Source organism: Oreochromis niloticus, linkage group LG1, assembly GCF_001858045.2.
Source record: "Oreochromis niloticus isolate F11D_XX linkage group LG1, O_niloticus_UMD_NMBU, whole genome shotgun sequence".
Classification (NCBI taxonomy): Eukaryota; Metazoa; Chordata; class Actinopteri; order Cichliformes; family Cichlidae; genus Oreochromis; species Oreochromis niloticus.
The window spans coordinates 30497720-30513077 of NC_031965.2; positions in this window are offsets into that span (position 1 = coordinate 30497720).

Genomic DNA, 15358 nt, shown 5'->3' on the forward strand with positions numbered 1-15358 from the left:
TGTGTGTGTGTGTATGTATGTGTTTTTCTCAGACCCACTTTATCCATCAGTTTGTTTATTTATTTCTTTACCCACTAGCATTGTAAGCTACAGTAACAGCTTGAGGCGAGGAGTCGGCAAAACACACATCGTTTTGCGTGTGCTGCGTGTGCATTTTTTTTCTCCCGCCATTGAATTTATGATTGGCAATGATAAAAGTAAGTATCTGAGTGTTAATGTGTAAATAAATGTATGCCCTGGATGTGCGTGCGTGCACTAATGGACACCGAGGTACAATCATGTATGTTTGCAGTGCGTGTGTATATGCGCACATGTACGTGTACGTGAATTCACACGTGCACAAAGGGGTCTAGTGGTGCTGATAAAAAGGTAGCTGTGACATTTCCAATTTGCCATGCACCAGCCCACTCCATTTTCTTCCCTGCTGCCTCTTACATGGTAGAGTAAGCCTCTAGGATTGACAATAATTACAGCCTGCATAAAATGAAGAGGGTAATATGAACACAGCTTTGCCATAATTGCCTTTTCATTATTTGCTAACAGTGAGCTATTCAGTCATAAGAAAGAGATTGCATAGTAATTGGCTGACAATGGGAGGCTGAGGCTCTGTTCAGAGGCTGTGGTAATTTTTGTGTTGCTGTGAAGGTTTTTTGAGGGGCTTTTTTTTATTAAAAATCTGAAGCATTAAACTGTAATTTAAAACTACAATTTCCAGCATGAATGAAAATCTGGGTATTAACATGAGCTCCTATTTAGAGTGGAACATCCTATTAGCAGTATTAGCACTATTTGGTAACTTTCCATATGGGCCGCCTCTCAGCCCAAATGGGATTTGAGACAGCTTTGTTTCCCTCTCAGTCAGTCTCACACGTCAACAACACAACATTGTTTACACTGGTGGGAAATTCTTGTGTAAGGTGTGTATATGCCTGTGTTTGTGGCAATTGAGGGTCAGGAAAAAGTTTGACAATCTCTGACATGCACATAAACACACTCAAACAGAATAACGATACGTTTTCTCTCTCCGCATTACATAAGCTCGCACACACACACACACCTCATCACATGATATACACACCATACTTTTGAGGAACAAGTGGACCACAATAGCTCTTCTGTTAATACGAGCAGCATTCTTTTGTGCCCGGGAAAAAAATGGGGTATTACATAGGCTGTATGTCTGGGTTTTTTTTTTCACATCAGTCCGTGTCATATATTACATCATAATGGATTTGCTGTATTGTGAAGAGAGTCATAATGTTAATTTGGCTAAACAGGATTTTGAGGTTATGCCTGGGTCTCTGGAGATGCTGTTACTAATTTCAAGGACGGTGAAAATAGGCAATCGGGTCTTTGTCCCTTTTTTATGTGTCTGTGTGCATGCTGCACCAGTGATCCTTTGTCACAGAGAATCCAGGTCATCTCAAAGTGTTTCATTGCTTTTTTTGATAACCCATTTTGATAAATGCTATGATGGAGTGTGTCCCTTATAAGTTTTTTTTTTTTTTTTTGAGGGGGTGGGGGTTAATATAATAATTAAAAATTATATCAAGCAATCTTCTTAATCCCATCCAGTTATATTGCTTACTCATGATGCTGTATCAGTTAACCTCCCTGCTTAGAGAACAGAAAAGTTGCAAAATTAGCGATGAAATAAAGAGTGGGAAGAGGGAGTGGGGGTTGGAGAGAAAATAAGGATCTGTTTGGTATTGGATCTGAAAGTCTTTCATGTGAAATTATTTTTTGTTTCCAAGCCAGGTCAAACAACCTGGTCTTTATTACCACTCCTGGTTGGCACAGGGCAGCTCAACACCAACCCCACCCCATTTTTATCGTTATCTGCGTCTTTTCTCTCCAGACCTTATACCTCACTGTAGCTAACAAACCATCCAGTCAATCAATATTTATCTTATAGAGTGTGCTGCTCCTCAGTAGCCATAATCGTTTAGCTCAAGTGCTTGCATGAGTGAGAAATAAATTACATTTACAGTGCTATCGTTGAGGGCCTGATGTTTCACAGGCATTAGCGGATATTTAGAGATGGCCAAACGTGGTAGGACATTAAAGAACAAGCCTGAAGGAGATTAAATAGATGAGCAAACAACAGACCAAGCAGATGTAGAGATTAAGTGGAGGTTAATATGATTGCCGATGTGAAGAATTATCCATCTCAGTCATCTATATTAATACTGACTCTGAAGTTGCTATTTCACTTAAAAATGATCAAGTTAATGAACTCAGGATGTTGTCCCGCCTAATTCAGCTTCCAGAATACTACCTAAATGTAATGTAAATGTAACTCAATTCTAATGTTTCAAGTACCTAAGTACTTTTAGAGACATTTTTCTTTATTTTTCTTGGCTTTAATAGCTTATAAAATGATTGCTACAGGAGATTTTTTCAAACAAGGAACGTTGGAGTTAAAAAAAAATGAGAGTAGGCTAATTTTGGTGGACTTCGATGACCTGAGTATTAGAAGCAAACATATTCTCTTGGAACTGTTTGGATAGTAACGCCAATAACTTTCTGTGTCCATCTACTTGGCCTGCAGTCTCAGCTCGATCCCGTGTTAGTTAGAACCATGGCACTCCAGCCAGCCAGGGGCTCAATGTGTTTGAGGTGCAAGTTGGTGTCATAATTATCTAACACAACGGGGTTGCTGCTCTTATTAGTAATTAGCTCCTACCAAAACTGATTGGTATGGGTTCCTCCGCTCATCCCTTTTAATGTTTAAACATTTACTTTGTGCTTGAAGGATTTGTTTGTATATATCTTGTGTGTGATGAGCGCTTTTCAAGTAATTGGCTCCTAGGGGACAACACTTTCTAACAGTTAAAGAATAATTACAGCCCTATGAAATGTTAAACTGCCCTGACTGTCTTTTCGCAGGGGCTTAATTGCGTGCAACAAGTAAGGCAGGCTTTTCATTTTGTTCCATCACAGGAATGGACTGAACTCTCATGGAAACACACAGAAATTTTGTCGAGTTGTAAATAGCTTCTCATATGGTAATTTTGTAGGACACCAAAGCAGTTTGAAAGGCGTAGCTCTCATTGAAAGCGATGTTGGTAGCTTGCTTTTTTATGTTATGGAAAGGCGAAAGCAAGGGCTCGTCTGTGTTTTTATGCTCTAATGGACTTTTGCATATATTCATTAGAACAGAATCTTTAAAGGAGGAAAGGCAGCATAAAAAATACCTAAAATGAATGGGCTTTGCGATCTGTGGATGTATAGTTGAGTAAGGTGTGATTATATCTGTCCATCAATGATATTTTATCTAGCACACATATGTAGCACACGTGCTCTTCCACATCGTAACCTTGAACAGAGTTCAACGTTATTTAAAAAATTTGTTTAATAAACAAATAATAGTGTATTATCAGTTCTGTTTTATTTATTTGCATGTGAACTTTAAAAAATGTGACATGAATGCAAATTAAAATTTTGTATTTTCAATTTTACTTTCATACTTTGGCTAAATACTAGTGTGGTGTCATACTGTTTGTTCAGAATGAAGGAAGAAGGTTAAATATGTTTTCCTGGAATTACCTGATGGTTATTCAGCCCAGCAGACAAATGCTGTGCTTCTTTCAAACCCCGAGGGTGCAATAGGTCAGCCTAGGTGCCCATAGGTGATATTTTCACACTTGCATAAAGTGGAGATTATTCAGATTAGCTGTTGGGTCGTAGAAACAATGAATATGAATTGATCCATATATTTTCATGCAGTATATTGTGTGATTGTCCATTCTTTGCATTTTATATGAATATACTAGCATACTTTAAAGCTTGTATTGTGGCTGTACAGTTTATGTAAATTTTAGCATTGCTTGGATAGCAATCCATGAAACTTGTATTTACCAAAAATATTTCTTCTTACTGCACATATGCACAGTCATGCACTTGCTGAGCATGTTGTCACCATTTATGATAGTTTACTTTTTTATATACTGGCTGTCACTCAAAATGCCAATTATTTGTTGTTTTGTATGTGCTTGGTTTTTCCTACTGTATGCTGAAATAGTGTTTTTTATTGGTTTTGATCCAGTGGGTTTTGTGGCTAAATGCACCACTGATTTAAGAGGAGTTGATGGGGGTTGTGGTTTGCATGCCTCACATTCCTCCCTAAAACACATTACTGCTTCAGGCCTTGCTGCCGAGGTGATACAGGTTTTGCTAGATGCAAATAAAAGTATTTGGATAAAGTGGGACCTTCCTGCATGCTCTTTATCTCATCGTATCTTCCTGCTTTTTTAGGGTGCCCTGATATGCTGAGGTAAGTCTTGGATTAGGTTTCGCATACAGGTATCCGTCGGCTCTCACCCTCTAATAGCACAATGTGACTAACACCATTCCCCTTTCCTTTCCCCAGCTGGATTGCCAAGGTAATATGTTATATTCAAGTGAACTGCACTAGGCTCGGTTTGGCAGTGCTGGCATGCATTGTGCCCAGTGGGCCCTTTGTAAATAAAATGTTATTACACGCCTGGATATTTCATGCCCTGCGTGAACATAGGGCTCAGTGGTGCCATACTTCCAAGAGATCACACGCAGATGTTAATCACAGATTAACACACACTCAACACAGGACTCAATCAGACTCTCAATTGCTATGCTTCCTAAAACACTGATTAAGAGAGGAGCCTACCATGCAGAGCTCTTCTGTAGGTTTTTATGCAAAGATGTTAGCTGCTTATAATTATTTTTCTAATTAGTGGATAGGAGTATGATGCAGTGAGTTATGCACTGTATTGATGCAGATGGAATGTTCTGGGGCAAATTTTGTGTGTTTAATTTTATCCACTTGTTTAATTATAGAGGCGTGTGAAAGGAAGCTTTCACTATTCTGTTAGCCATTTTCAAAGAAATACACCATCAGATTAAAACCTTTATCTGTACAAGTCTGGTGGTTATAGTTCCTCATTACTTGACTTGATAGTCAATGTCTCCAGAAAAGGAGGAATGCAGACAGCATTAAAAGTTTTTGTACTTTCACCAAGTAGTCAGGGCTAGACAGGACATCCAGATGTGGGCTGCAAAGTCCTCCAGATCTCTCTTGGTTTGGGGAAGTTTGCCATGACTGATTTAATCTAGCTGAACCTAGCCAATAGATAAACAACAAAATATTTTACTTTTGTTAACATTTAAGTTCAGGTGTCCCTTTAGGAATTAGGTATAGTACATATAGTGTTTAGAGTTCAATCTCAATGTGTGCTTGTAAGCCAGTGTATATTTGGAGATCCCATGGTAGCAGTGATGAATTTGGGAGATAGTGCTAACAGCCTGTGCCTGCTAGATTGAGCCCTATGATCCAGAGGGGAAGAAACACAGCCCATGGCTAAACAAATCCTCCTTTGTTTTGGGGTGTGCTGAGTGATCTCCATTGAGAGGAGGGGATGGGTAAACAGTGCTAGCTCTATAGAGCTACACATTGTAAACACACAGCGCTCATTAACTATAATGAGATGTTATGAGGAACCCTTGAGCTCATTGTGTGGCTTCTACAGAAGAACCTGCCTGCTATTGTTGTTGTTTTTGTTTATGCAAAGCAAATCATGGCTTTAGGTAGAAGAAAAAAAAACAGTGCACATTCCTCACACAGTTTTCACCCACTAATCATCAACGGCAAGGGAGATGGTTTAGAAACATTTTTTTTCTTACCTTTCATGCCCCATGTTTGCCCTACCTTTCAAGTGATGTTTTCTGCTTTTGTGCCGGTCTGGATGTTTAAATCAAGTGTTAGCAAATGTTTCCTTGGCCTTCCAAGAGGTGGTACTCACACTTACTTGGTGTGGTCTTATATAGCTCTGTAACTAACAGCATCTTCTCCTTTCTATAAAGCTTATGTTTTAATTAAACTGGCACTAGACTCACACTAGGTTAGTTTGACCTTTCTCTTGGTTTCACCCACATTGCCATTCCAGACCTGCCCACTTATCTACTCCCTTAAAAACTGAAGACCTAGTTTGCTATGTGGATGTGTGCTTACAGTGCTACCAAATTGTCTTCATGTGTCATTAAAGCAACCAACCTCCGTGCAGCACTGCTCGAGCCTACTTACTTTCGAGCCTAATTACAAATGTGCCAGTGGTTGCTGGCAAAAGTAGCGGGGAGGGTTGGAGTCTAACATGCATGGCTAGCATAGTCTCTTTGACGACAATGAGTGGCTTCACCTTGGCTGTTAATTGCCCCCCACCCGGGTCCCTGGTTCCCAGTTGCTGGTTCTTCTCTTTCCTTTTCTTCCCCTTTCGTTTCCCCGCTGATTGGGAGCGATCTGAATCGGCTGACAGTTGGCTGAGATTTCTCAGCCACATGCAGCCTGACACCCCTAATTAGATGCTCCTATATGGCGGTTTACATTAGACAAACATTTGTGCAGGCCACGGGAGATGCCAGCTTTTGTTTGGAGAGCTCCTTGGACACACGCGCACATCCATACACACACACACACGCACACATATATATATGTACACACACACACACACAGAAATCTTGCTAGAGAAACGGGCAAGCTTGCTCATTTGTGCTTGTTTCCAGAATTTGTGTGTGTTGTGTGTCTGTCTGAACCGTAGCATGGATTTTGATAACTATGCAGATAATGAATTTTAAATCCTATCTCAGAGATGGCACATTGGTAAGAAACCCTTAAAGTTAATTTGCTTCCTGAAAATCATTAACATATTCTTATGTATTGGCATAAGGGCTGTTCCGGATCTTCACTGGTTGTTTTTATTTTGTGACTACAGCTTGCCAGCAACGGCGTATGGATTCACAGCTACTGTCTGCCCTTTTCTTTTGCCGTAGAGATGTTCACTTGATAAGCATCCTGCAACTATATGCTTAATGCAAGTGCCGACATATTTCCATCAGGCCTGCCTTTTAATTTTCCGAATAAAAGGCACCCCGTCACACCCCTTCCAGTTATCAGCTCCACAATCGCTGGCCCATTCAAAGCCAACAAACCAGGTTTCAAATGGCCTGTTCTGTCTGTGACAAGATGTAGCTCATTTCCCTCACAGACCCACAGCAAGGTCACCAGTCTTTTAGATTCATTCTGTGGGAGGAAGAAAGAGAGGAGGGAAAGGGGAGGGAGCAGCAGAACAAGGCCTTGTCCTCTGCCTGGAGGTCATTCCAAAAGCCAGTCATCATATTCAGCTGGATAAGGGAATTGGATAGATAAGTGTGTGTGTCTATGAGTGAGTGAGTGTGTGTGTGTGTCTGTCAAACTAATACATATATTGTATAATATATATGTATATATCTGTGGATGTGTGTATGTTTGTTTTTGTTCTGTGAGGCTACTTTAAGCCACAGATACTATGTGAATGTCTATAGGTATTGAAATGTGCAGGTGTGTGTGTGTGTGTGTGTATTGTAAATCTGATGGAGAGGTACTACATCATTACCATATCCTCACCGTTGGCTATTCTAGGGGATTTTCTGTAATAAGAGGGCCTTTGTACTTTTGCCTGTCCTCTTGTGTGACTGCTGGGCTTGTCAGCCTGATAGTTTAATCAGCCAACCTGTCATAACCAGTGCTGGAGTGGGACTTTGCCCTGTAAATGCAGATTTATATCTAAGTTACATCATTGAATTACATTTTCTGTCTAAATAGCAGAGAAGCTGGTTGAGGGATGTAATAATGCTAATCTACATACAGCCCTGGGTGGATAATCACATCTAATAAGTGGGACTCACGCCCCTATTAGCAGGGAAACGATGGGGGGAGGACGGAGAACAATTCAAGGAGTCAGCTGTGCTTGCTAATTATCGCTTTGCAGTCCTGATGTGTGTTTTCTGAGTACTGTTGTGACATGTGAGTGTGTGGATTTAAATTCCACTGCTTTTGCAAGCAGGTCTTCTTGCCATGCAGATGCTTTGTACATTCGCCAGGGTGTTTTTGATCACTGACTGTGTTTACAGAAAGTTATCAGAGGTTACACGCATTTCATGTGAAAGATGCACTTTTATCCTACTTATATTGGGTTTCCTTAAATACGCCTACAAATAATACATGTTTCTGTCCTACACTATCCTTCGTAGTTTTGTACAAGTCACTCTGCAAAGTGCATGCTGCTCCATACATGCATGGCGAAACCACATTAGCTTCTTGTGTGTAAAGCCTTGTTCACAATCTCATTTTTCTTTCGCTTTTGCTCAATATGACAGGAAGGCACGAAGGAAAAGAGAGGGAAAGTCTTTCAGTTTGAGGCTTCTGGGTTTGGGTCCAAATCCACTGTGGTTTGGCTAAATTATAAGCGTACATGCTTAATAACTAGTCTAACCAGGGCCTGCCAGAGGCTGCATCCCCAAAATAAGCCCTGACACATAAAAAATGCCATCTGCTTTGAATGATGGCAGGGCCTGGTCACAGCATCTTCTCCTTGTGTGGGTGGAGGCCCTGAGGTGACAAACTCAACACTTCTCTTCCTTAATCTGCCTGTTCCTCTGACCCCCGGCACTACCCTGTGCCATGGCCCTCTGGGCACTATTATCCAAAACTAAGGTCTTGTGTCAGGCTGGACCCTGTAGCCATGTGTTCTCTCACCTCACATCAAAGAGTGATTAGTGACAAATAATAAGAGAAGATTTGTTGAAGTTAGAGCAAGTCATCACACATTTTTGTTTAGATTTCACGAGTGAAAAAGTAGGAGTCTTATTTCAGAGGTAACCACGCTCCTCTCTGCTCCCCTAGGTGGAGCTGCTGTGAGTAGACAAAGATGTTCATCTCTCTGATGCACCCCCTCCTGTGCCTCTTTAGATAGCAGGTTGATCGTTACAGCTCAGACGGTAATCAAAACATTGTTACAGGTAATACCTTTTTCTCTTTACACAAGTCACAAACGTTCAGCAGGAATGACTTGCATAACAATGCACTTTTTTGCACTTAGAATAATATAAGGAGATCACATGTAATCTTTGCTGTGAAGTTACTCTACTTTATCTCATTGACATTCAATTTGCACACCAGAGCCCGCTCACATCATTGTACATTAATAAAAGTATGATATGAAATGAATGAGGCATTAGGCATTTATAATTTTCCACCTTACTTATTAAAAGTAGATCACATGTAAACGTTGACTATTAATTGCTGAACAAGTATTTCGAACAGACCTCTTAATAACTGCTGCATTTGATTCCTCATAAATAATTGATTGCTGTGTTAAATGAAGATATTTCCGCCTATACCAAAAACCATTCCCTCACATATTACCCCTCTCGTGTGGGGAAAGAGAAAAAGAGCAGGAACTGAAAACAACAGGTTATGACACTTAACACAGCCCTGTGCAGAGCCTTATTTTAAAATGACATGTTTGGGTGAAATTCACAAAGACATTATCATCATCTCCCTTAACTGTGCAATCTTGGGACTCTTGTGTGTACTGCTGGCTGTTGTTAGCCAAGCGGTTAAATGAACGTTGTTTTACCCTGATTGAACTGTCTGCGCAGCACGGAGCAGTAAGGCCGTTCAGCCAGCCTATTTAGAGGGGAGGCTGAACCTGTCTCGCTGTCGCTGCACGCCAAAGTATTACCTTCCTAACTGGAGACTCCTGTTTCACCAGAGAGCTATCACATTTCATAACATGAAAAAATAACACTTTAGCAGGGGGGTCAGGTGGGGAAATGGCACCTCTAAATGAGGGTTAAGGCCATATCATTGTCTTCTCTGGCAGAGCCACCCCCGCCTCCAATAATTCTGCTGACCTTCGGTGCCATGCGGCTGGTTCGACATGGAAGGGTGAGCTGCCGGGGAGACGATCCTTTTCACGCAGCCCGTTCCCCTCAAAATGGCTTTTTCTTCTCCCAGACAATCATCTGATACGGAGGCTGAATGAAATCACAGATTACATAAGAAAGGTCCTCTCTCTGCCGCCGATAAGGGCTGCACCTGAAGTGACTGCTCTCAACGCTTTCCTCTCATCTTCTTCGTCCTCATCTTCCTTCCTCTCTACACTTATCTGCTCTTTTTTGCTCTCCACCTTTCTGTGCTCTGCACTTTTGCTTTTAAACCTGAGTTCCTGATTTATAATATGTCAATTGTCGTATGCAGAGAAGATTAATATGTAAATGTCTGTTCGGTTTTTAATTATACAAGATTAACTGCATTGTGGTATAATGCTTGAGTGAGCTGGTGAAATCGACGTAGTCTATTGCTGTTTCTCGGTAATGTAAAGTAGCGTAATGTTTATTTTTTCTCATACCTTCTAACCTAATGTTTCTACTTTTATACCTTCTTTCTGTAATAAAAGGACATCACCAGAAAAAATATTTCCCCTTTGCGGCACATGTGGAATTGAACTAAGTATTAAATAAAGAATGATATCCATTATACATTTGAGGATGAAAAATAATACTTTATTTCCCTTGTGTACATACACTATATATGAGAAGAGAGAACAGTTCTATTGATCTTGGGTTTCATTAGGTGAAAATGCCTCCCTCGGTGTACAAGTGCAACTTTTCAAGCGCACTGGAATCTGGATAAACCTATAAGAGGGACACTCTGAAAATATATCCCCACCACCTGAGATTTTCTTCAAATTAGGCCCAAGGAATGTAAATGAAGTGGCATCTGTGATGAAGGGATTGCAATAGATTCACAGGCATCGGCAGCAATGAGGGCTGCTAGACAGAGCTTAATCAAACACATGCACTCACAGGCTTTCTCTCTCTCTCACACACACACACACACGCACACACACACAAACACACTCGTGCTCATGTGCACAGACGTTTAATAGTGTGAAAAGTGTGGGGACAGATGGTTAGTGCCAAATTGAGGCTCATTTCAATCTGTTTTGACTCAGTGCAACAGACAGAGAGCAGAGCGCCACACTGTGGACTGGAGGGATATTGGAGTGTGTTGAATTTGGCGATACTTTTTAAAAGTGCTCATCAAATTGCCTTATCAATATGTAACAGCTCTTTGTCTGACAGAGGCAGTCATGAAGCTGCAGTTTAACCCTTAACACACGCGCATACGCATTGTTATCCAGATTTGTCTCTCATTCCCAGCACTTCTCTCCATCTCGCTCTTTTTTTATTCTTACGGTTGACGCAGATATGGGGCTGGAGGGTTGAGACTAGGTTTAAATCAGCAATCAGTAATTAAACTTGAACATGGACCTGATGGTTTTCCTTCATGTCCTGGGGATCTACTCAGTAAAATTAAATATTTTAGCGCTGGGGGGTAGTGGGGGTGGATGTGTCACTAAATCCATCAGGAATGGAAATGGGCTTAGAGCTGTTGCATAGATTATCCAAATGCAGTTTTGTCTCTAGTTTTTTAATATTGTCTTGCTTTAAATTAATGTTAATAATAATCTTTAAAACGAAAATGAAAATATTACAATAGATTAGCATAGATTAAAACACACCAGTGTAATGGGTATATGACTGAGAGCTACGTGATCACAGAACCATAAGTGGGAAGTATGGATAAGAAAAATATTTGTGATACTACTGCAAGCAAAGGAACATTTTTACAATGTTGTTTGGGGGGTGGTAGCACTAGTTGTTGCAGTTTTCCTTGTTGTGATTAATCGGATATATTTACATCACAATCTTGAAAGACTTATTCATGCACAGAGTTTCTGGTATCAAGTGTTTGTGAGATAAGGGGAGGAAGCCAGGTCTTGTCAATGGCTGTACTTATCTTGAGAAGAAGTGAGAGGCAGATTGCATTTCAATCCACATGTATTATCTTAGACGCTTTGAGGTATTTTGTATAAGAGCAACTTAGCTACTTAAGAATGCTTTCAGTGTTCATCTGGGGATGCACTTCAGAAAGTTTTCTGAAAACAAACATCTGCATGGATTAAAAAATTAAAAGATTTCTTGGGAGAAGTGACCTGAATATATAATCTACAGACAATACTCCCCAACAATTTCATTTATTTACTGGCAACACAAGAGTCTGATTGGTTCCTATAAATACAAATTGTAAACTATTTTACAAAGCAATGGCAGTTGCACAGTTCCAACCCTCTTCCATATAGCTTAAGGTTTCACTTTTCTTTACTCTTTGTGTAAAAATGTTTAAATCAGGCGTTGTTATCTTAAGCAGCTCTTCCTGATTACAGAATGAGTTTGTGAAACTCTTTCCAACTTATTTAGTCTGATTTGTTTATCTCTGAGTAAAGGGGTAATTTTTCAGATAAGTATTCCCCTGTTGAAATCCTCTTTAATTCATTGGTTAAAAAGCACAAAGGAATGCAGAGGGCTCTAATGCCGGGACAAACCCAGGCGACGGCAGAGTGCACATCCAAGACAATCCCAGTGCTACCTGTGCCATGAAGATTAGACCATTGTGTGGGGGGAATGTTATCGTCTGCGTGCCAAGCTCCAACTGCACTGTAAAAGTCGCCAGTAAGGTGCTTAAGATATGCAGTTTTGTCCCTGGATTTATTGATACTGTTGCAAGAAAAAAGGTGACCTGGTATCTTGGATATAGTCTTCAGTAGAGCCCCGTTGTGGCTTTTATGCTCACATATATATTTTTACTCCTCCTCAGCAATGTTTAGGGACAGTATCATATTCAGCGAAGGCCTGACACCGTTCACTGGTAAAATTTTATCTGTATTCTACAGAGATCAAGAGCCTCAGCTCGGTGCTTTGCAAGTTGACTACTGCTGCCAGGGGAAGTGCAGGGCTCAGGGAACCATGAACATCCCTTAGCCCCCCCACCCATTTAGTCCCTGAAACTACTAAACCTCATCTGACTGCCACCAGCACTACTTCCTCGACCGAGTCATACCACAGTAAATCTGTGTGAACTAACAAAAAAACAAAATCGAGTTAAAAGACTTTGAACTTACTATGTAAAAACACAGCAACCTAAAAGTAATGGCTTGTGAGACTGTGAAAAAGTATTACGATCATATAACAATAGTCATATATTACAAACAAACCTATTAAAAAGACAAATAACCATGCAATGAACATATAGGCTTGGAGCCATCTGTAGACCACTGAGTGGACTCTAAATGCCACAGCCCCTGAGGCTGCTGGGACTGGTGAGAGCAATAAACAAATGAAGAGAATAGGAGTGGAGTGGCAGAACGCTGTGTATCAGAGCTCTGCTGTGTCGGCACTCTGATTTCGTTTGTGCTATTACATAATTAAATTTGGACTTGGATCATGCTTTTTAAGAGATTATGTGAGCATATGTTGCTTGAACATGTGCCAGCCTGTGAAATGGGCTTCCTTTCATGAGTACGGTATTAGGTTTAGAGAGTTTATTGAAAATCAGAATTAGTTTGCTGCCAGCAGTTAATGAATTGATGTTATGATCTCGGTCCAAGTGATGCTATTGTGCTATAACTTAGACTTGACATCAAAATAAAGGAGAGAGAAGCCTACTAAACAAATATTGTAAATTAAGATTATTTTACTTTGTTCTTGTAAAGACATTTATATACTTCAAATACAGTGTGCTACGGAAAGTGTGCTATTTATTTATCATTTGATGTTATGTGTATATGTATATATGTGTGTGTGTGTTATGGTTTTTCTTTATTTTTACTACTTTCTGCATTGTAGGTACGTACTGAACACATCAAATATATGAAGCAAGTTATATGGAATTCTGTAGCAAAGATAAAATTGATAAATAACTCTAAATATATTTTATATTTCAGATTCCCACCCTTTGGTTTATTGACAGCACTGCAAACCCTTGGCTTTCTCTCAGTGAGTTTCATGATGTAGTCACCTGAAATGGTTTCACTTCACAGGTGTGCCTTCTTAGGGCTGATTTATGGAATTTCTTGCCTTCTTAATGGGGTTGGGACCATCAGTCGTGTTGTGCAGAAGTCAGGTTGGTACACAGCTGACAGCCCTATTCGACAATTGTTAGAATTCATATTATGGCAAGAACCATCATTACTTTAAGAACCAAAGGTCAGTTAGTTGGGAAAATTGCTAAAATTTTGAATGTGTCCCCAAGTGCAGTCGCAAAAACCATCAAGCGATATGACGAAACTGGCTCACATGAGGACCGCCCCGGGAAAGAAAGACCAAGAGTCACCTCTGCTGCTGAGGATAAATTTATCCGTCACCAGCCTCAGAAATCACAAGTTAACAGCACCTCAGATTAGAGCCCAGATAAATGCCACACAGAGTTCCAGTAGCAGACACATCTCTACATCAATTGTTCAGAGGAGGCAGCACGAATCAGGCCTTTATGGTCAAATAGCTGCTAAGAAACCAGTATTAAGGAAAAGCAACAAGCAGAAAAAATTTGTTTGGGTCAAGAAACACAAGGAATGGACATTAGACCAGTGGAAATCAGTGCTTTGGTCTGATGAGTCCAAATTTGAGATCTTTGGTTCCACCTGCCGTGTCTTTGTGCGGCGCCGAAAAGGTGAACGGATGGTCTCTACATGCATGGTTCCCACCGTGAAGCATGGAGGAGCAGGTGTGATGGTGTGGGGGTGCTTTGCTGGTGACGCTGTTGGGGATTCATTCACCCTGAACCGGCATGGCTACCACAGCATCCTGCACTGTCATGGCGTCCCATCCGGTTTGCATTTAGTTGGACCATCATTTATTTTTTAACAGGAGAATGACCCAAACACACCTCAAGGCTGTTTGACCAAGAAGAAGAGTGATGGAGTGCAGATGGCGCAGTCACCTGACCTAAGCCCAATCGAGATGGTTTGGGATGAGAAGGACCGCAGAATGAAGGCAAAAGGGCCAACAAGTGCTCAGCATCTCTGGGAACTCTTACAAAACTGTTGGAAAACCATTTCAGGTGACGACCTCATGAAGCCAAAAGTGTGCAAAGCAAAGGGTGACTATTTTGAAGAATCTATTTCACACTTTTTTGTTTACTGCATAATTCCATACATGCTCATAGTTTTGATGCCTTTAGTGAGAATCTACAATGTAAATACCATTAAATGAGAAGGTGTGTCCAAAATTTTGACTGGTAGTGTGTATATATGTGTGTGTGTTTATATGTATGTATGCAGATATATACCATGTAATACCAGAAATGTTATTTTATTGCTTTTGTTTAGAGTACTTTATATTATCTTTATTTTTTAATGTTCAAATTCAAAGTTATTAATATCCGAATTATCAAATAACCAATTGTATATTATATATATACCAGGTTATATATATATATATGTATATATATATATATATATATATCTATATATATATATATCTATATATATCTATATATCTATATATATATATATATCTATATATATATATATATATATATATATATATATATATATATATGTGAGGTTTTAAAGTGATTTATTTATGCTAGTCTTTTACACACAAAATAGCTCAAGCTGCACTCTCTTTTTGCATTTTTTTGTTTGTTCTCACCCACATC